Below are 21615 nucleotides of genomic sequence, written 5' to 3'. Positions count from 1 at the left end.
CAGATTAATGGCTCTGAGATTCATTGTGAAGGAAAAAAAAGAAGAGGAAAGGAATCCAATTCATTACTTTTATATCCAGCTCTTTGTTTTTAAAATTTAAAATATCAGATACATAAAATCATACAAAAGTCATATAAATTTATAGGAACACATTTTGTAATATTTAAATCAGGTTAAACATCACCTCATTTATCAATTCTTTATGATAAAAACTTTTAATCCGTCCTTCTAGCTCTGAGAAATGTACAGTAGGTTACCATTTTCCACAGCCTCCCCAGTGTACACCTCAGGTACCTCAGTACCAGCAATCTGCCCACCCCTCTCTAACTTCCCCTCATGCTCCCTGGCTTCTGGTTACCACCACTCTGCTCTAAATGGTTCATAACTCTACAAAAAGTATCTCTGTCATTTAATTGACACACAACAATTGTACATGTTTGGGGGGCTCCCTGTGACATTTCAGAAAGTACAATGAATAGCATCTGATCGGGGGTAATCTTGGCTCTGGCATTTACCATTTGTTTCTCTTGGAAACATTCAAAATGCTCTGTTAGCTACTTTGAAATACTCACTGTGATGTCAACCACAGTTACTCTATTGTGCTGTAGAACACAGAGAGTTATTATTCCTGTCCAACCAAACCCCTTGGCATTCATTTTTCACTGCTGTGTTTTTCCCCATAGGTCTTGCTTGCATTCCTACTGTGACCATCATACTTGGAGATGAAGAGAGCCCCAGGTACCCACACTGGGTCCAGAACAAGGGCATAAAGAGGGCAGGAGTTCTACACATACAGTTGGGTCAAGGCCATGGAGCCAGGGGCTCTGAAAGAGAATCTACATGCCCCAAGATGGTACCAACCTCCAATGATCAGGGACTTCTTTCCAGGCAGCCAGCACTTACCCTGGCTTAGCTGTAACTCTAAGTCATGACACAATGATGCTGTAAGGCGAAATTAACAAGGCACTAGAGTCAGCCAAGCTTGGTAAAAGTTAATCTCACAATCCTGGTGCCATGGAAATCAGAGGTGAATCATTTCACAACTAGGCAGTTTCTAATGCTCTCAAGAGAAGTTTATGGAGTTAACATTATATCCATCTTTTACTTAGGTATGCATTCTCTCTCTCAGCTACTATACATGTAGGCAGACACTACTGATTCTTCAAAATACAATGTGGTAACAATTATTATGATCCCCACTTAATGTAGATGAGAAATCTGAAGCTATGAGTAATTGATCAAACGGCCCAAAGCAAACAGACTCAGAAAAATGGACTTTCATCCCCTCAAGAGCTTTGCAAACTTGCATATACAGGTCAATCCTCCAGGGAGCTCATGAGAATGACAATACAGATGGGGTTCTGCAGGTCTAGGGTGGAGTCTAGCAGCCCAGTTTTCAATGTTCTAACACCAATACTGCTCTGAGCCATGGCCTATACACTTATGAGTGAGTAGTAAAGGGCCAAGTTATCCATCACCCTACGTTGACTCCATTCATACAGCTGTGACTTCTAAAAGTCCAGTCTGCCTTCAGTCAATAATGCATTTTTAGAGTCAACTAAAGAAAAAAAAACCACAGTGTTACATAAATATTAAACTGTTCAATGAATTTTAAATCGGAAATTAGTGCTCTATGGTCTACAACTAAATTTTAATGAAGTCAAATGAATTTCCGAGTTCCCTGTGCACACTCTTGTTATCTTTGGCCAGAAGAAACCCTGCCACACCCTATGTCCAAACCAGATGCATCCTGTGTTTCCCCAAGGAAGCCATCAGAACCTATTAAAATTACTGTACACTGATAGCAACAGGGACATGACAAATCGCAGGCCAAGAGTCAGATACCACAGACTGTGTTTCGGAGCTTTGGGGCCAGGCCTATTTGCAACCAAATGATATTGTGTGAAGCTGGCATGCTTGGTGCATGACAAACTGATGCAATTTCGGGGCTGTCTGCAGGCCAGGGAGATTTCTCTGATGCTGCCTGGGGTTAGTTTACAGAACTGTGCAGAGTTCCCAGATTCGAATCACTGGGGGCTCGAAAGGGCTTCACTTGACAAGCTACAAATAATTACACTCCACTCTTCCCATTGTGCTCGATTACTCTGCCCCCTTATCTCCAGGATTTGAGCTTTTCTGAACAAGCAAGGTCGCCTTCTGTTTTGACCACAGCCCAACAAAACATTGTTCTTTTCTGATATGATAAATAAAAGGAGGTCTTGCAGACTAAACATTTTTATCAGGTCCATTTTCTACTTTTATAGGCAAAAATCAGCGCTGGGCTCCATTAGAACGGCTGAGCTGGATGGAAGCTGGCAGGTAGGTGCATACATCCTCTCGAAGTGACAATGATCTGACTCTGGATTTTTTTTTTCTTTTTTTGTAAAAGCACATTTGAAAAATGGAGCACTAACCACCAGATAAAGGACATATGGACAGTAGCGTTCACAGGGTTTGTTCCTCTCTGGCCTCCATCCCAGCTCCCCTCTAATAGTTTCTTCAGATATATGTATATGGATATATATTCAGATGTGTACACACACACAAACATACACACACACACGTTTGTTTGCTTTGTGTGGTTGAGGCTTATCTGGAATTGCTGTATAGCACAGGCTAGCCTAGGGCAATCCTCATGCCTCATCCTCCCAGCTACTAGGACTAGATGTGTATCTACCATGACCAGGTTTTATTCAGGCACTCTTTTTTTTTTTTTTTTGGAAGGTTTATTTACTCTTACTTTTATGAGTACTTTGTCTGCATATATGTCTATGCACTACATGTGTGCCTGGTACCCATGACGTTCAAAAGAGAATATCAGATCCCCTAGAACTGGAGTTACAGGCAGTTGTGAGCTGCCATATGGGTGCTGGGAACCAAACGTAGGTCCTGGCAAGAGCAGCAATCACCCCTGAGCCATCTCTCTAGCCCCTTATTCATGCTTTCTTAACGAAAAGGTATTTTCAGCTTGATTGCAAGTAAAATAATGCTGCCTCTGTCTGCAGCATGCTTCTCAGAAACACCAGGCCCAATGCTCAAGTTTGTTATTCCATTTCTGAAACTCCCTAGTCCATCCCCTACTCTAAGGAATATCCCACAAAATAAACATTGACTCCCGCTCAAGGTATTTCAATTTCGTAAACATAAAACTTAAAAATGACAAAACACAAAATCTATGTTGTGATGTTTTCCAAAGTAAAATACAAAATTGAAGGAGATAGTTGTGGTAGTTTGAATGTAATTGGCCCCTATAAGCTCATGGGAATGGCACTGTCAGAGCTGTGGTCTTGTTGGAGTAGGTATGGCAGACAGTTCATTTCATGTGGACCAAGACACAGAACTCTCAGCTACCTCTCCAGCACCATGTCTGCCTGCACACCACTATGTCCCACCATGATGATAACGGACTAAAGCTCTGCAACTGTAAGCCACCCCAATTAAATGTTTTCCTTTGTAAGAGTTGCTGCGGTCATGGTGTCTCTTCAAAGCAATAGAAACCCTGACCTAGACAATAGTTTTTGTTTAAAATTTGATGTCAAGACTTCAGGTGCTAGAGAGATGGGTCAGAGGGTAAGAATGCTTACTATTCCTGTAGAGGATCTGGGTTTGGTTTCCAGCACCTACATAGTAACTCCAGCTCTTGGAGATCTTTCATCTTCTTCTGACCTCTGCAGGCTCATGCATACACATGCTACATATACACACACTCAGACATAAACATATAATAAATAAATTTCTTTAAAATGTCCATTTCCCCATAACTTCATATATACATACATATATGTATGTATATATGAAGGGAGCGGGCTGGTAAGATGGCTCAGTGAGTAAAGGTGTCCATCACACAGCCTAAGATTGAGTTTGATTCCCAGAACCCACATGGCAGAGAAGATCCAGCTCCCTCAGGCTGTCATCTGACCTCATACTACATGGCATGTTGTATGCATACATACACACAATAATTTTTTTTTTAAACCTAGCAACAATAGTGGGGACTGGAGAGATGACTCAGTGGCTAAGAGCACTGGCTGCTCTCCCCAAGGACCAGAGTTCAATTCCCAGTACCCACATAAGGCAGATCACAAGAAATCTGACACTTTCTTCCAGTCTCCGCAGACACGTGCTGTGACGATATTTTGTTTGCACTCTAACAAATAAAGCTTGCCTGGAGATCAGAGTGCAGAGCTAGCCACTACAGGCCAGGCAGAGGTGGCACACACCTTTAATCCCAGCACTTGGGATCTCATGCCTTTGATCCCAGCACTTGGGAGGCTTTAATTCCAGTGCTTGGGAGGAGGAAACAGGAAGTGATATGGCTGGGCAGAGAGAGGAAGTGATAAGGCAGGGTGGAGATAGGAGCTCGGTCCCTTTTCAGTCTGAGAATTTGGTAGGGGTAAGAAGCCTTTCTAGTGGCTGGCTGCTCTGCTTCTCTGATCTTTCATCTTTCATCCTGATATTTGACTCTGGGTTTTTATTATTAAGACCAATTAGAATTCATGCTACAACCTTCATTAACATGCACATATCCACACACATTGTAACAGGCACATATCCACACACATTGACAAGTAATTAAAAATAAAAACTTTTACAATTTTAAAATAAAATTAGCTACAGTAGTAAGTAACACTGATTTAAATAAAGTAATCTGAACATTTTAAAATTGAAATTATCAGCCAGGCGGTGGTGGCACACGCCTTTACTTTAATCCCAGCACTTGGGAGGCAGAGCCAGGCGGATCTCTGTGAGTTCGAGGCCAGCCTGGTCTACAGAGCAAGATCCAGGACAGGCACCAAAGCTATACAAGAGAAACCCTGTCTCGAAAAAAAAAAAAAAAAAAAAAAAAAAAAGAAATTATTTGTGAAGTCTCCCCTGAAGGTCAAGTTACTAGATTTCTAAGTCTTCTACAATAACCCTGTGACACAGACAGGGATTTCACTTAATTAAAATCTGTGCTGGTCATGGTAGGAGAGCTAGCGCTTGGGAGGTAGAGACAAGAGAGAACCAGGGATTCAAGGCTACCTGAACTACATATCCAGTATGAGGCCAGCCTGGGCTACATGAGACCACGTTCCAACGTAAATAAACAACAAAATCGGTTTTTACTGCCCCGCTTCAGAGATAAGGACACCAAGGCACAGTGAAGGAACACAACCTGCTCCATCGCTCACAGCTGTGGGCCACAGAAATGTGACCTGCAGCTCAAGAATTGGACTCAAATCCCTCTGTTTCCTCTTTCTAGTTTCAACGGTGCCATCAACTTAAGGTGACAGTGATCACAGACAAAACACTTCCCATCTGAGCCGAAACAAGACCCTGAGTACTCACCTTGGCGTGGACACAGATGGCAGTAGAATGAATGTCTGCACTCTACAGAGTTCTGGGTCATCTTTTCCCAGGGTATCATATGTTTTCACCTGGTAAAGCTGTATCATTAATCAGCTTTAATGGTCTCTACTGGACACACTTGACCATCTAAACAGTTCATGGATAAAATACACTTCAGTCAAACTTCCCTTTACCATTTTGAAATTTTTATCTGACATTTACCTGAAAAGCTTTATTTTTGTTGCTGTTCAGCTTTAATAGTGAGGGGAGAGGAAGGGCTTATGGATTAATTGCATTCAAATTAATACAGCCCAGAATGGTGGTACCTGCCTGGGATCCTTCAGGAGTCAGAGACAGGAGGATTGCAAGCCAAAGGCTAGCCTGGGCTACTGGAGACCCTGCCTGAAAACAACAAAATATTTTAGTTTTGAGAAACAATGCTGTCAGAGAGCCAGGTGTGTATAGGTATTTGGAAGAAACATCATTTCATTTGATTAAACAACCTCTATTGGTCACGATTATCTCTACACTCAGGGCACTTGTGTAAGTGATTCCCATTCAGCACGTGGCTAGTGAGGGTAGGGCCAGGAGCCCCTCCAGAAAGGTCTCGTCACTTGCCAAGCTCATTCTTCAACCACGCTGCTATCTTTTTCTCATGGACCATCCTTCCCCAAAGGTCAGATTTAAAAAAATGAGCCTAACCCAAGTTCTTTCCTGTCCACAAGGGCTGGCTCAGTGCTGTTTGGTCCAGAATTGATGCTCTACCTCAGTCAGCAGCCAAAGTCACTTCATCATCACACCTCCGCTTCAGCAACCTCTCTACTCCACAGTGGCGCCTAGTTTCCAGTGTGTGGAGATCCCTCACCCCAGACACCTCACCTCACTCTGCTGCCTCCCTGTAACCCACAGGGCTCTCCCAGCTGTGTCCTGGCACCTGACACTCAGGAGAGGACCTGAGCCAAGGTTGTGAAGACAGAGACAATGATGACAACAGCTGCTGACGCCTACTGAACTAACTGTACCCTTCGCCAGGCACATCCTATGTATTACTTCATCATGGCAATGAGCCCGTGGGCTGGCACTCTTGCTTTTCCTGATGCTGCTTGTTTGTTTGTTGTTTTTTTAAGGCACGGGCCTCACTTAGCCTGAATTAGCATTGAGTTCAGTATGTAGCCAAGAATGACCTCAAGCTTCTCATCCTCCTGCCTCCATCTCCGGAATGCTAGGATTAGAGGCATGCACCACACTATACCATGTTTATGTGGTGCTAGGAATCAAACCCAGGACTTTGTGCATGCTAGGCAAGCACTCTACCAACAAAGCTATATCCCCAGCCTCCTAGTTAGCCTGTCCTAATGAGGAAGAAACTGTGCCCGTGTAACTGTAACTGTATGTATACGTTTCTCTCTCCACAGAACAACAAGCAGCCAGCGGATCAAATGGCACCTCTACTATATATTATTTCACTCCATTAAGAGATGGCTGGTATTTATTAAGAGGCTTAGAAATAAAACCCTGGGCTGGAGAGATGGCCCAATGGTTAAGAACACTGGCTGCTCTTCCAGAGACCCTGGGCTCGATTCCCAGCACTCACGAGGTGGCCCACAGCCATCTATAATGCCAGCTCCAGGGGATCCGATGCTCTCCTGACCTCTGCAGACACCAGACACACACACATGGTGAACACATATATCTTCAGGTAAAGCATTCATCCACATTGAGTACATCTTCAAACTTTTCCCAAAGAAACAAAACCCTAACATGATAACCTCTCTAAAAGCCCAGTACAGTGCCTACTATACCGAAGGCCTTGAAAAACCATTGGCTGAGAAAAAGAAATCAAAATAGATATTGGTGCTAATGATGCTGGAGGGGGGGGCCGGCACTAGGCACTGAACCCAGAGCTTGTACCTGCTACACAAGTGCTCTGTTACTGCACTCTGGACTTTATTCACAGATTGGGGCTCATATAAAATTGTGCCTCAAACGACTCTGAGATACCACCTTACACCTGTCAGAATGGCAACGATCAAAAACACTAATGACAGTCTATGTTGGAGAGTATGCGGAGCAAAGGGAACACTCCTCTACTGTTGGGGGGCATGCAAACTTGTACAACCGCTGTGGAAATCAGTATGGCGGTTTCTCAGAAAATTGGGAATTGATCTACTGCAAGACCCAGCTATACCACTCTTGGGCATATACCCAACGAATACTCAATCATACCACAAAGATACATACTCAACTATGTTCATAGCAGCACTATTCGTAATAGCCAGAACCTGGAAACAACCTAGATGCCCGTCAACTGAAGAATGGATAAAGAAATGTGGTGCCAGGCGGTGGTGGCACATGCCTTTAATCCCAGCACTCGGGAGGCAGAGCCAGGCGGATCATTGTGAGTTCGAGGCCAGCCTGGTCTACAGAGCGAGATCCAGGAAAGGTGCAAGGCTACACAGAGAAACCCTGTCTTGAAAAACCAAAAAAAAAAAAAGAAAGAAAGAAAGAAAAGAAAAAAGAAAATGTGGTACATATACACGATGGAGTACTACTCAGCAGAGAAAAACAATGACAGCATGAAGTTTGCAGGAAAATGGATGGAACTAGAAAATATCATCCTGAGTGAGGTAACCCAAACCCAGAATGACAAACATGGTATGTACTCACTCATAAGTGGATACTAGATATAAAGCAAAGAACAATCAGACTGCAACTCACAGAACCAGGGAGGCTATATAGCAGGGGGACCCTAGGATGACTGTGGCTTATAATAAGTTTTGGTTTTACTCAATCACTGGGCAAGCCTCAATGAAACATTTCACTATTAGGATAAGAATTTGTACTGCATCAAGCTGATAATAGAAAAATAGAAAAATAGAAAAATAAATAAATAAATAAATAAATAAATAAATAAATAAATAAATAAATAAAAATGAAAAAAATTGTGCCTCACACTCCCCATCTCTGTCCCTTCACACTGCCAACTGCTATAGCTTCCACCTGGCTCTTCCATTAGCCCCTCTTCAGGCCCTACCAAGCACTCAGGTTGCAAACACTCTCAGACTAAATCATCTGAAGCCTGAGCCACACTTCAGTTAGACTGCTGGCTTCCCCACCAGGCTCTTAGAATTCTCTGGGCCACTGAAAGAGAAGTTGCCCAGAAATTTTCTAGAGCCAGAACTCAAGAAAAACAAACTCTGACTGCAAAAATAGCTCTGAAAAGAAACTCGATGTTAAAATGACTTTTCACTCAAACTGACCTCATCTGAACCTGGCGGAACCTCAACAGCAGTGAGTCAGGAGTCATCTCTGATCAGAGCAAAACACAAGAACGGGTCTGAATGGGGACGGGCCCTGTACCACTGCCAGGCTACAGCAATGAACGAGGCTGGTGCAAGAGGAACTGTATTTCCAGACTGTGGTCAAGTCACTGTAAACAGGTTCAAACACATCTTTATTCATCAAAGTAAGAACCAGTATAATCAATGTCTTTTTTGCAACAAGATGTTTTCATTCTTCTACGAGAAGATCCTGGCTTTGGGAATCACTGAACTTATGAAGACATTTTCTGCATTCTGCTGGTCACAGAAGCATTTGCTCTGTAAAAAAATTATCAAAAAGCTTGAAGAAGGGTAGTCCATTCTTGAGAGGTCCAATGAATATGGTTGATGAGACAAAACTCTGGAGCCCCGTTCATTCATATCTCGAAGCCTTAGTTGTGCTGTGTATGGTTGGGTGTTGTCCTAAGAACCAGGCCCTTTGTGATGAGCAAAGCTGGCTGAATGTGTTGCTGCTTCCTAATCATCCCAAGGATTTGCTGAGCGACTTCTCAGACATAATGGTTTCACTGGGATTCAAAGAGCAGTAATGGATTAGACTTACCGAAGACACCCAACAGAACCAATACTGCCCATAAACTTGTGAGCACGTGCCTGTGCGTATGTGCGTGCACGCATCCGTCATTGGAAAGGGCTTGGAGTATCTTCTCAGTCCAACCACTGAGCCAGCCAGCCATGGCTGGTTTTTATATAACATCCACTCTTCACACAAGTCTCAATCCAACCAAGAAACGGATAGTTGTTGTTGCATAGAATAAAGAGGACGAAAGGTCAAAGTGACCGTTTTCACTTTCCCATTGGCCCACGAGGGATCTGCTTTCTGAACCTTTTCACCTTTCCACTTTGCTCCAAATGCCCCATGGCCTGGGGAATGGTCCACAGTTCCTCAGCAACTTCTCGTGCAGTGGTAAGAGGATTGGCTTCCATGATTACTCTCAGGCGGGCACTGCCAACCACTGCTGGCCACCACTATGCGCCTCATGCCAAGGCTCCTGTCTCCTCTGTGAAGTTTCTTCAGTTCCCACCACAGTGTACTTCAGCTGGCAGGTCCTCAGTCAAACGGACAGACATTCTGAGTTGTCTCAGCGGCTTCCTGACACATTTTCAACTCCGTTTTTATTTATTTATTTAATTTTATGTGTATGACTGTTTTGCTGGCAAGTATGTTATGTGTAGCATGTGTGTACCTATGGAGGTCAGGAGAGGGCATCAGATCCCCTGGAAGTTGAGTTAGGATGGTCAGGAGTCATTATATGAGTGCTAGGAATCAAATTCCAGACCTTTCTCTACAAGAGGAACAAGCAACTCTTTTTTTTTTTTTTTTTTTTTTTTTTTTTTTTTGGTTTTTCGAGACAGGGTTTCTCTGTGTAGCTTTGCGCCTTTCCTGGAACTCGCTTTGGAGACCAGGCTGGCCTCGAACTCACAGAGATCCGCCTGCCTCTGCCTCCCGAGTGCTGGGATTAAAGGCGTGTGCCACCACTGCCCGGCGAACAAGCAACTCTTAACCAATGAACCACCTCTCCAGCCTCTTAAAGTCTAATTTTAAAAAGAATACTCAAATTTGTTTTTTTGTCTAACATCATTCCCATAGTATAAAATATAAAGCAAACAGGAGGTAGTAAGCTATTACAAAAAAAAGAGACCCATAAATCAGGAAATGTGTATTTAAATGATGTATAACAAAAGCACATTTATTAAGAACATACTCCAATATCAAACGGCACATTTCACCATTGTGAAATGAAAACTGGAATTACTTGTCATCAATCTAATGTGAAGATACCCTCACATTTAGGCATGGCTGGCCTCTTCTACAAAGGTAGGAAACCAATCTCTGAAAAGTTTTCCTGAGAAGACTGTGGGAAGCCTAGAGCAAGGCCAGGTAGTTGGAAAGTGGCTGGATGCTCTATGGTCAACCAACAGCTGTTAGCAGCTACTAACTGAGGAGAAGCAACCAGGGCATGCCTGATGTCGGCCTGTGATTGGGGCAAGATGGAGCATCCAGAGTGGGATGGCTATTAATGGCATTTTCTAATTTAGCAGCCCTGGAAAGTTCCTATGATACTGCTTAAAATCTTCATTTAAAGATAGGTATGTTAACCCACTCATATAATCCTAGTACTCAGGAGGTGGAGGCAGGAGGATCACAAGTTCAAGTTCACTAGACATTAGTTCCAGGCTAGCCAGGGCTAGACACATGGGATCTTGTCTTTTTGGTTTTATTTTATAATAGATTTATTTTCAAAGGGAAAAGGGTAAAACACTCAGACAATTTAAATGCAGGTCCAACGGACTCACTGTCGGCCAACTGTGATGTCATCGTGTGCTCTTGGAGTCCTCTCTGTGAGGAAAAAGGTTCTGGTACCTTATTCCTATACACCCTTCTTATCTGCAATGTAATCTACAATTTCCTGTGGACACATTAACTTCTCTGCATCTGTATCAGGAATTTCAAACTCAAATTCATCTTCCATGGCCATGATAATCTTCACTTGGCCCAAACTATCTAAGCCCAGGTCCTTCATAAAATAGAAATTCACTGAAAGCTTTTATTGGTCAATCTTGTCATAGAGTTTCAAGACATATACTTGGTCCTTGACTCCTTCTAATATCAAAGGGAGTGTGACATTGTACTGGCAGTACAAGTGTGTGAGTCTCTCAGGCACTGGGAGAGGGCTGCAGAGCCCTGGGCCTCCTCTGGATTCCCTCAGGGTACAGGGTAGTGCTGACCCTGGGCAAAGCCACTGTGGTAAACTGTAACAGTGTTGGACACAAAGTGAAAGAAAGGATGGGAGCTTCCATGGCTATGCCAACTCAGCATGGGATCTTGTCTTTAAAAAACAAACAAACAGCTGGGCGGTGGTGGCGCACGCCTTTAATCCCAGCACTCGGGAGGCAGAGCCAGGCGGATCTCTGTGAGTTCGAGGCCAGCCTGGGCTACCAAGTGAGTTCCAGGAAAGGCGCAAAGCTACACAGAGAAACCCTGTCTCAAAAAATCAAAAAAACAAACAAACAAACAAACAAACAAACAAAAATAGTCAAGTGGTGGTGGCACATGCCTTTAATCCCAGCACTCAGGAAGCAGAGGCAGGTGGAATCTCTGTGAGTTCGAGGCCAGTCTAGTAGACAGAGTGAATTTTAGGATAGCCAAGACTACACAGAGAAACCTTGTTTCAGCAAACAAACAAACAAAAAGAATTGTGCTTTGGGGCAGGGTGAGCCAGCCAGGCATGTGACTACCAGAGTCCCTCCCAGCCGAACTCTGGTGTAAGCAGGGGTGATGTCTGTGGCACATTTCTACAGAGGGCCAAGTACATGACCATGGTCTGTGCTGTAGCCTGGGGCCATTTCGAGGCTCGTGGGCCAGGCTGCCACCAGAGGCCAAGTTAATATGAGAGACCTGAGCTGCCACCTAAGACCATGGTCTAGGTCCTCACTGCCACTGAGAGCCACATCTGACTGGGTCCATGGCCCTGTTACAGCTAAGGTTTGTTTGATGTCCATGATCTGGGTTGCCATCAGAGGCCACACAGAAGTCTATGGTCTTTCCTCCCACTTGAAGCCACGTGGATGTCTGTAGGCTGTGCTGCCACCGGGGGCCGCATCTGGGTCCATAATCCTACCGCAGCCAGGGTCTGTGTTTATGTCCATAGTCCAAGTTACCTCCCAAGGCCATGTGGATGTCCATGATCTCTGCTGCACCCTGAAGCCACGTCAATGTCCACAGGCCATGCTGCCACCAGAGGGGCATACTGATGCAGGTGGCCTGTGCTACCACCTGAAGCTATGTTGATATCCATGATGCCGGCAGCCTCCAAGGGCCTTGCCTGGGTCTGTGGTCCTACTACAGCAGGGGGCCATCATGTTCATGGTCTGTACTTTTGCCAGAAACCGAGTGGAGGCCCATGATCCACACTCCCGCCGACTATGAAGAGCAAGGAGACACACATTTGAGGAGAGACATGGAAGGCCCCTGTGACTACCCCTCTCCCCACCCCAACTTCACCCCCACTCAAAAAAAAAAAAATAACAGTGTAGACATGAAGCTGCGGAAGAAAACCCTTAAAAAGTGTGACGGAGATGCTGAAGAGTAGCCCTCCACAGTTGATGGCTTCTGGTGGAGGGGTGGGGTGGGGAAGGACTCAGTTCTATTTAAGGGGCAGGCCCCTGAGAGTTGGACTACGCTCTGGTGAGTATATAGATAACACAAAGTGGACTTTCTTTTTTAACCTTTTACTTCTTTTGTGGGGGGAGGTGACAGGGGAAGGGCAGAGATAAAAGGACTGGGAAGGGATTGTGATGGGGTGCATGATGTGAAACTCCCAGAGAATCAATAAAATGTTATGTGGGGAAAACAATTTAAAAAAAAAAAAGAACTGGCCGGGCGGTGGTGGTGCATGCCTTTAATCCCAGCACTCGGGAGGCAGAGGCAGGTGGATCTTAGTGAGTTCGAGGCCAGCCTGGTCTACAGAGCGAGATCCAGGAAAAGGCGCAAAGCTACACAGAGAAACCCTGTCTCGAAAAAAAAAAAAAAAAAAAAAAAGAACTGTTTCTCGTTTAAATGGTGAATTAAATACGGAATTATTCAAAGATGAGAAAAATTCTAATATAAAATGAAAGGGAAGTAACATACATGATATCATCTGAACTCCAACTGTCAAACATTTATAATGTATAATTATGAGTATATAATTAGCAGCATCAGAAATAATAGCAGCTCCCACATCACAAGCTCTTACCACGCACCTAGAATTTACACTAGAGCCTATGAGAAGGCTGAGGTATCTGTGAGCGTTTGTGGAAGGTTAGATGACTTTCACAAGCTCCCTCACTAGTCAGCAGGCTACAGTGATGGAACCAAGTGGATCCGGCCTGGAGGCTTCCTCGCTGGCCTTAGAAGTTCCTCCAATTAGCTGAGGTCAGAAAAGTCAGCCAGTACTGCAGGCGCTTCTGCGGAATCGGAATGTGATGGGCTGGTCCTCTACATCTTTGAAACAAACATATGTTTCTCTATCATGCTACACTAACCACACACTTTGGAGAGCACCTTTCCAAACAGGTGTGATGGCTCATCTTGGTTGTGAACTTGGGAAGAACCAAGAATTGCCTCCATCAGACTGGCCTCTGGGCAATCTGTGGGGCATTTTTTTTTTCATTGCTTGTTGATACAGGAGGACCCAGCCCACCGTGGGCGATACCATCTCTGGGCAGATGGAGCTGGTAGCTGAGCCTGAGCTTAGAAGCAAGCCAATGAGCACTTTCTCTGTGGTTTTCGGGTTCAAGCTCCTGTCTTGAGTTTGTGCATTAGCTTCCCTTGACGATAGCTTGTAACCTGTAAGGTGAAACAAAACCTTTCCTCCCTCAGTTGCTTTTGGTCACCGTGTTTATCACAGCAACAGAAAACAGGCTACCATACAGGGTAAGCTACCTACCCTACCCTGTGAAGGTTTAGCTACAAATTAGGATCACCTGGAGTGTACCAGAGCCTAGGCAAAGCCTGGAGAACCATTTGGAGGGGCTGTTTTGCACTTCTTTCATAGCCTCGTGTTCTACCCCGTTTTCTGAAATCTTAATAATATCCTCAGAAGTCCTACGTGGGTCCTGGGACATTATATTGCAGTAGCTTTCACCTCTGACTGCTCATTAGAATCATGGAAGGGACCATTTAAAAAGTCTCCCCGCCAGGCCTGGTGGCATATGCCTTTAATCACAGCCCTTGGGAGACAGACAGAGCTAGGCTGATCTCTGCGAGTCTACGTAGGGAGTTCCAGGATAGGCAGGGCTGTCCATTGAGACCCTGTCTCAAGCAACAAATGAAAAAAGCCTCATGTTGGGCTGGGGTGTAGCTCGGCAGTAGACCATTTATTTATTAAGCATGTTCAGACTTTAGGTTCAATCCCCAGCAGGAGGCAGAGTGGCTGATGCTTAGCCCACACCCCAGAACTCTCAGACTCTCTGAAATAAGGCGTCACCGGTTTGTAACCTTTGTGCAGGACTCTGAAGTGCAGCTAGGGATGAATGAGCACCCGGGTCAGCCACTGGCTTTGGCACTCAAAGCCTCCAGCCCTTGGGAAGGAGATCGATCCAGCGGGGGCAACCGGCACACTGGCAATGCCCCCCTCCCTGTCTTAGGTGGGTTTCTGTTGCTGTGATCACCACAACCAGAAGCAACTCAGGGAGGAAAGAGTTTATTTTCGGAGGGCAGGGCCGGAACTAACTCAAGGCTAGACCTCAGAAGCAGGGACCGAAGCAGAAGCTATGGACCGAACACTCTTCACTGGCTTGCTCTCAGCGGTCTGCTCCCAGGCAGCTCGGCTCCAACGCCCCACAGACACGTCTGTTAGTGCTCTGATGGAAGCGTTTTCTCAGTATCAGTTCATGGGTCAGGTTGACACAGCGAAGGAACCTGTACACTCCTCTCACAGCCTCCGGCACCTGACCTGGTGCCGACAACCACAACGCCTTCCACTTGGCTCCCCACTTCCCCCAACTCCCTCTGCATCTCATACCCTCCGGATAGATGGCTTGCCACACAGCTCTGCCCTCCGTCCCTCCCAGTCACTCTCACCAGTGAGGGACTCACCCCACAGGCACACCACACCGTCCTCCCCCACCACTTTCTCTCTTTCCTTTTCTTTCTTTCTTTTTGTTTGTTTGTTTGTTTTTTGGTTTTTGGTTTTTGGTTTTTTCAAGACAGAGTTTCTCTGTGTAGCCCTGGCTGTCCTCGAACTCGCTCTGTAGACCAGGCTGGCCTCAAACTCAGAGACCCACCCACCGCTGTCTCTACTTCCTTTTCTCCCGTGTGAACACTCCACACTGTGGCTGCTGCCACCGGGGGCCATCTGGGGATAATGCTGACCGGTCACATTAACTGCAGGCACAACGCCACAGACTGAGGAGCCACAGTGTGACTGGCACTCATCTGGCAGTGCCAGGAAGGCCACTTTGGAGAACTGCAGGCAGCCTGTTTGCTCCGGAGGGTAGAATGAAGGGTTGGGACTTTGTGTCGCCTTCTGAAAGCGTGCAACACCTCAGCCCGCTTGCCCTAAGTCTCACAGCACACTGCCTGGTTAAAATCAAAGAGTTTTTGATTTGTTTTTCTTTTTATTACTTTTTTATCTTTTATGTGTATGTGCTTGTGTGAGCTTATGTGCCCCGCATGCACGCAGGATCCTGTGGAGCAGAAGAGAGCATCAGATCCCCTGGAACTGGAGTTACCAACAGTTGTGAGCATGGCTATGTAGGTGCTGGGAATTGAACCCGGGTCCTCTGGAAGAGCAGACAATGTTCTTAACCGCTGAGCTATCTCTCCAGCCCCTGGGTTTGTTTTTATAATTTTTATTTTACTTGTATTTGTGTGTCTCTGTCGATGCATGTCACTGTGCCCCTGAGGACAGAAGACAGCTTCAGATCCCCTGGAGCTGAAGTTACAGGCAGTTATGAGCAGCCCAACATGAACGCTGGGAACCAAACATGGGTCTTCTGTAAGAGAAGTTGGCTTCAAACTTAGAGAGGTCTGGCCTCTGCCTCCCTGGTGCTAGAGTTGGTACCACCATGTTCGGCTTTGAAAAAAAAAAAGGTTAGAAAGAATAAAAGCTTTTGTACATTTCCACACTCGAATTATTCAAACATTCTTCCATGGGGCAAAAACGAAAAACTGAAGAGTGACCACCAAATGCTTTGTATTCAGCGGTATTCAGATGCCAAAGCAATGAGACTCCATGTAAAGAGACTCTCTCAAAGAGCAAATCCAGGGTCATTAAAGCCTTCAAAATACTAATGAATGACTAGGAAAATCCCCCGCATCCTTCCCCCGCAAATGACTCTCCATATCACACACATAACACCATCAATGAGTAAGCGCAGAGCACTAAGAGAACAGGCTTGCTTCATAAAGCACTTCCTGGAGTAACTGTCCACTCCTTTGTTTTTTGTCCGTGTTAGCTTAGAATAGTCCTGAAAATAATCAAAGGAAAAGGCATAATGAATTCAGTATCTGATACAAATTAGTAGCTAAAATAAAGCCATAATATACTCCCATAATTTTTAGGAGAACGATCAAGATTATTGACTTTTAAAATAAGGTCTCCATTAACACCCTAAGTTAAGTTCAATCCTGTTTCTAATAATTGGCTCTTGAGAAAGAATTTAAGAATAATATTTAAAAGTTAATTAAAAACAGCGTAAGCACTCCTGTCAGTCAGTTGTGACCTCTGCTCTACGGTGCATTTAAATGCATGTCACCTTGACCTGTAACACAGCAGTGTGAAAAATTTTGGTCAATATAAATCAAACATACACTAATTTATTCAGCAGATTGCCTACCGTCTGAATCAACATCAGAAATCTAACCAGTGTTTGTTATTCCTTATTGACAGGAAGAAGCATATTTAAATGATAAGTACTCCTGAACATCATTTGGAAGGTAAATTGTTCCCCACGGACAGCTTCCATAAATGGTTGCATTTAAAGGTCATTTACCACCAGATTATGAACAACTGTTGCATTTATTAGCACAGGCTCAATAGTGTGGGAGCTGCACTCATCAGTTTCTACTGACAATGAGATCTAATTGTTCACTGTTAAGAAATAAGGAAAACGGGGGGGGGGGGGGGGGGGGGGTAGTGGTGGTTCATGCCTTTAGTCCCAGCACTCCAGAGGCAGGTGGATCTCTGTGAGTTCGAGGCCATCCTGGTCTACAAAATGAGTTCCAGGGCAGCCAGGGCTACACAGAAAAACCCTGTCTTGAAAACACAAGAAAGTAGTAGAAAGGGAAAATAGATTTTTCCTGTAACTTTTTATTCCCTGCACTATGGTCATGTTTCAAAAATTCACATGCAAAGCTGGGTGTGGTGATACATGCGTACAATCCTAGCACTCAGGAGGCTGAGACGGGAGGATTGTGCGTGGGAGGTCAGATTGAGCTATGTAGAAACATCCAGGTTAAAAGATGTGGATTTTGGTACAGTTGGTAGAGTGTTTATGAAGCACACATGAAGCCTTGGGTTTGATCTCCAGCACCACACAAACGAGTCATGGAGGGTAGTCCTGGAAAGGTGGGTAGACAGAAGTGGAGCAGACAGAAGGTCACCCTTGGCTATTGTTTGGTTGGGGCCTCTGGCTCCCCGCTACATGGTCCAGATAGCCCTGTTCTCATTTTCTTTCTCTCTCTCCACCCTCCAAGGTCCCTTCTCTGTTCACCTGCCGACAGCCCTCTCCCTGCCCCCATGCCAGGAACCCAGGGTACTCCTCAAACAGTTACCTAAGTCTCTAGAGCCTGGATAAACAGGACCCCACACTGGGATCCTCGCCACTCCTGCAGCTGCCAAGCTCCTGAGACATCAGTACCGGTACCACCTCTCCAGGCTCAAGAGGGCACCTACCCAGGATAGATGGTCTGCCCAGCAACTGGGGCCCTCCACCCTCCGGTTTTCCAGAAAGCCCCAATGAGGGGTGAGTGGTCAAGCCTATCTGCTCTTGCGACTTGCTCATTCACCTTTGTTTCTTTTGTCTTCTGGGCTATATTTTTTCCTCAACATGTCCATGCCATTTAACCCAAAGTCAAGCCTTTGCTATGACACCTAGGTGTAAGTCTGTTGCAGCTGTTTTACAGGCACAAGTATGTTCCTGGGAAAAGGTACCGCTACTCCATCAATGAGTCTGGCCTGGTAAAGACCCGGATCACAAAAGGGCCCCTCACCTTCTCAGCTTCCTCCAGAAACAGATTCCTGAGGTCTACAAAATGGCGGTCAACCAAATGCTTCTTCACCCAATACCTCCCGCTGGGCAAGAGCCTACCAATTCCTGACTCCCCCTCCCCACGTCGCCCAATGCCAGCAGCAGGTAGCCAGATTTGAATCGGCGCCCATATACCCAAAAAGGTCAGGATGTTCAGTTGGGGCCTCTGGCCTGCCCCTACAAGATCCAGATAGCCCTGTGTTCGTGTTCTTGTTCTCTCTCTCTCTCTCTCTCTCTCTCTCTCTCTCTCTCTCTCTCTCTCCCTCCCCTCTACACCCCAGCTCAGAGAGCCTTCCGCATTCTTGGCTGCTACTGTTGCCTCCTCCCTTAAAAGTTGTCAACTGCCCAAGTCCCCACCTAAATATTAAGTTTTGACCATACTTGGGCACAAACCCAGCTTGTGATGGGCACATCATCACCCCTTGCCTACACCTGCTTTTGTTGGCAGGTGTGACTCCCCTGGCCCCAATCTGAGGGACTGGAGGACGTCCTGCCCAGGAGTTGCTCTCTATAAACCTGTTATTGTAATTCAGCTTGATCTGGCTAGTACTGCATTGGTGGAGAAACTTATTATAGGGGAGGGGGGTAGAGGGCAAAAGCCTATTAGCTATAAATCCAGTTTAAGGCCAGACTAGACTACGTAAGACCCTGCATCAAAAAGGAAGGAAGAAAGGGAGGGAGGGAAGGGGGGGGGCGAGGGAGGGAAAACTTCCAGGCTACACAGACACACACACACAGACACAGACACACACACACACACACACACACACACACATACACACACACACCCCAAAATGGGAATGCAGCTTTTTGTTGGTAATCAAGGGCCACAGGAAGGGAAAGAAAACCCTCATTACAGAGTCTGGCTGAAGGCTTTCATCAGCAAAGAGTTAAGAATTCCAGTACAACTGACATTTGCTGAAGATATCTACATAAAATATTCCTTCTATGTGTACATCAAATAAGAATGTTAAAACAGCAAGGGACCATGCCGAAGGCCCGAGCCTTACAGCCTTGAGTATGGCCTTAGTCCTTTTCAAGATATAAACCTGAAATCTTCTGGCAATCTCATAAACAAGATCATAAAGTTTTATCTACAGCAAAAACAAAACCTAGCTTCCTCTCCAATCCTCATGACTTTGTTTTGTTTGTTTTTGAAGCTCTAGAGGACCTCTTATTAGTTTGAGAGGATAACAATAGGGCAGGCATTTTAAAATTCTGGCAGCCACCAGGAGAGATAAAAAGAGCAAGAGTCATGCCTTGTCCTTAGGGTCAGCAATTGGGTCTATCAGCAGCTGCAGAAGTGTGCGGTTGCCCAGAGTGTCTGAGCATCCGTATTTAGGACTTTGTTTATTATCTAAAGAAATAGAAAAAGGCAAAGGAAAGTTACTCTCTTTGTGTTAGAACTTAGAAAAAACAGGTAGGGTCAGCAGTGAAGACCCAATCATACCCAGTGTGCATCAAAAAACACCCTATGATCTCATCTGGGTTCCTTAGCAGTCCTTTGAGATGAAACTTTAGAAGTCACTAAAATTATATGTGGCTATTCTAAAGACACTTAATTGTGACTCTCTTGAGAAGCCCACAGCCACACTTGGGTGTGTCCTGCCTTTGCCTAAGCCTGTCTATTAACCCTGTGAGGAAAACTATCATAAGCTCTATTCTTTTGTTGCTGTTGTTGTTGTTTGGAGACAGGGTTTCTCTGTGTAGCCCTGGCTGTCCTGGAACTCAATTTGCAGACCAGGCTATCCTCGAATCACAGAGATCCGTCTGCCTCTGCCTCTGGAGTGCTGGGATTAAAGGTGTGCACCACCACCACCAGGCTCCTAAGCTCTACTCTTAATGAGGTCTCTGAAAAGAACACTCCAGGCTGCTGAGGACAGCAGCAGAGCTGTGTCACTGGCCCACACTCCATGGCCGCTGATGGCTTAGAATAAATATCAAACAGTAAAATAAAGTTTGGGCCTGCAAGATAGCTCAGCAGTAAAGGTGTTTGCCGCCCGAGTATGACAACCCGAGTTTGATGGCCACAAGTGGGAAGCCAACTCTTACAAGTTGTCCTCTGACCTCCACACATGGGTTGTAGCACATCCACTCGGCCCTCCCCCAATAAGTAAGTGTAATTAAGAAGACAAAAATATACACTTATATAAGTAAAGACCATTGAATCCCAATTTAGGCAGGATCAAGAATGGCCCAGATTCTTCATAAATGACGATCTGGGTCACCCCCACTAGGTGACACAGGGTAGCTTGCTGAAGGCAGAAGAAGCATAGAGAACAGCGATTCTACCCACATGACCGGTTGTAGACACATGGGGGATAGTAACTGCCAAGACAGTCTCCTCCCATTTTGCTACGAAAGGTCTGCTAGACATATGTTAAGCAAATATCTGACCTTCTTCTCTAACTCCCTCATCATGTAAAATAAAATATACTGATCGTCTTCCATGGCAAACTAAGTATTGCTAATTTTCTACCACAGCATTGAAGAGAGAGAATCAAGAAGGGCAGGTTTCATCGGAGGCCTCCTGTTCTGGGGAAGAGGCTCTTGCCTTTCTTGTTGAACACAGGGCAGTTGTGTAAGATCAGGACAACTGATGACCTTGTTACTGTCTTTGTTTAGGGGAATTAACTACAGCTTAAGGATCTCTGTCTGAGTGCCCAGTTGATAAAAGTTGGACTTAGAGACAATTAGGAATCAGCAGAGTGCCCATATATTTAGTCAAAAGTTTCCAATCAAGCATATCCCAAAGTGAGCAAGGGAGATGGTGAGCGTGAGCCAATGTGAGGCTTCCAGTCTCTGTGGAATCAACACCATCATTTTCCCATTAGCTCAGTGTAACAAAACCTGGTTACTCCCTTCTCTCGTCTCTCTCGAATCTGCCAGCAAGTCTTTGGTTTCAATATCAAATTCCACCTCCAAACTCTTCTAAGTTAGCGTCATCTCAAGTGGACTAACATCAGCCGCCCCTTAGATGATCACGCTGCCTACAGCACCCTCCCGAAAGCCCCTCTCCAGCCACAGTAAAATGAGAACAAGCCCGTGAACCATAACTTACAAATCAGGTGCAGCTGACATTCCTGTTACCCCAGTCCTCAGAGGGCTGAGGCAGGAGGATCACCATGAGTTTGAGGTCAGCCTAGGCTACATAACAAGCCCTTGTCACAACAAGCAAATAGTTCATGTAGCTGTCCTGTAGGTTCAATCT

At 45.3% G+C, this 21615-nt stretch overlaps 1 protein-coding gene across 1 annotated transcript in view; it reads right to left on the bottom strand.

Annotated features, from left to right (window-relative positions):
- Snx24 (sorting nexin 24) overlaps nt 1-21615 on the bottom strand; it is a 151721-nt gene that overhangs the window by 114230 nt on the left and 15876 nt on the right. The window lies entirely within an intron of this gene.

Source organism: Peromyscus eremicus, chromosome 19 (assembly GCF_949786415.1).
Source record: "Peromyscus eremicus chromosome 19, PerEre_H2_v1, whole genome shotgun sequence".
Classification (NCBI taxonomy): Eukaryota; Metazoa; Chordata; class Mammalia; order Rodentia; family Cricetidae; genus Peromyscus; species Peromyscus eremicus.
Note: the sequence above shows the minus strand (reverse complement) of the source record. Positions and strands in the feature narration are given on the sequence as shown.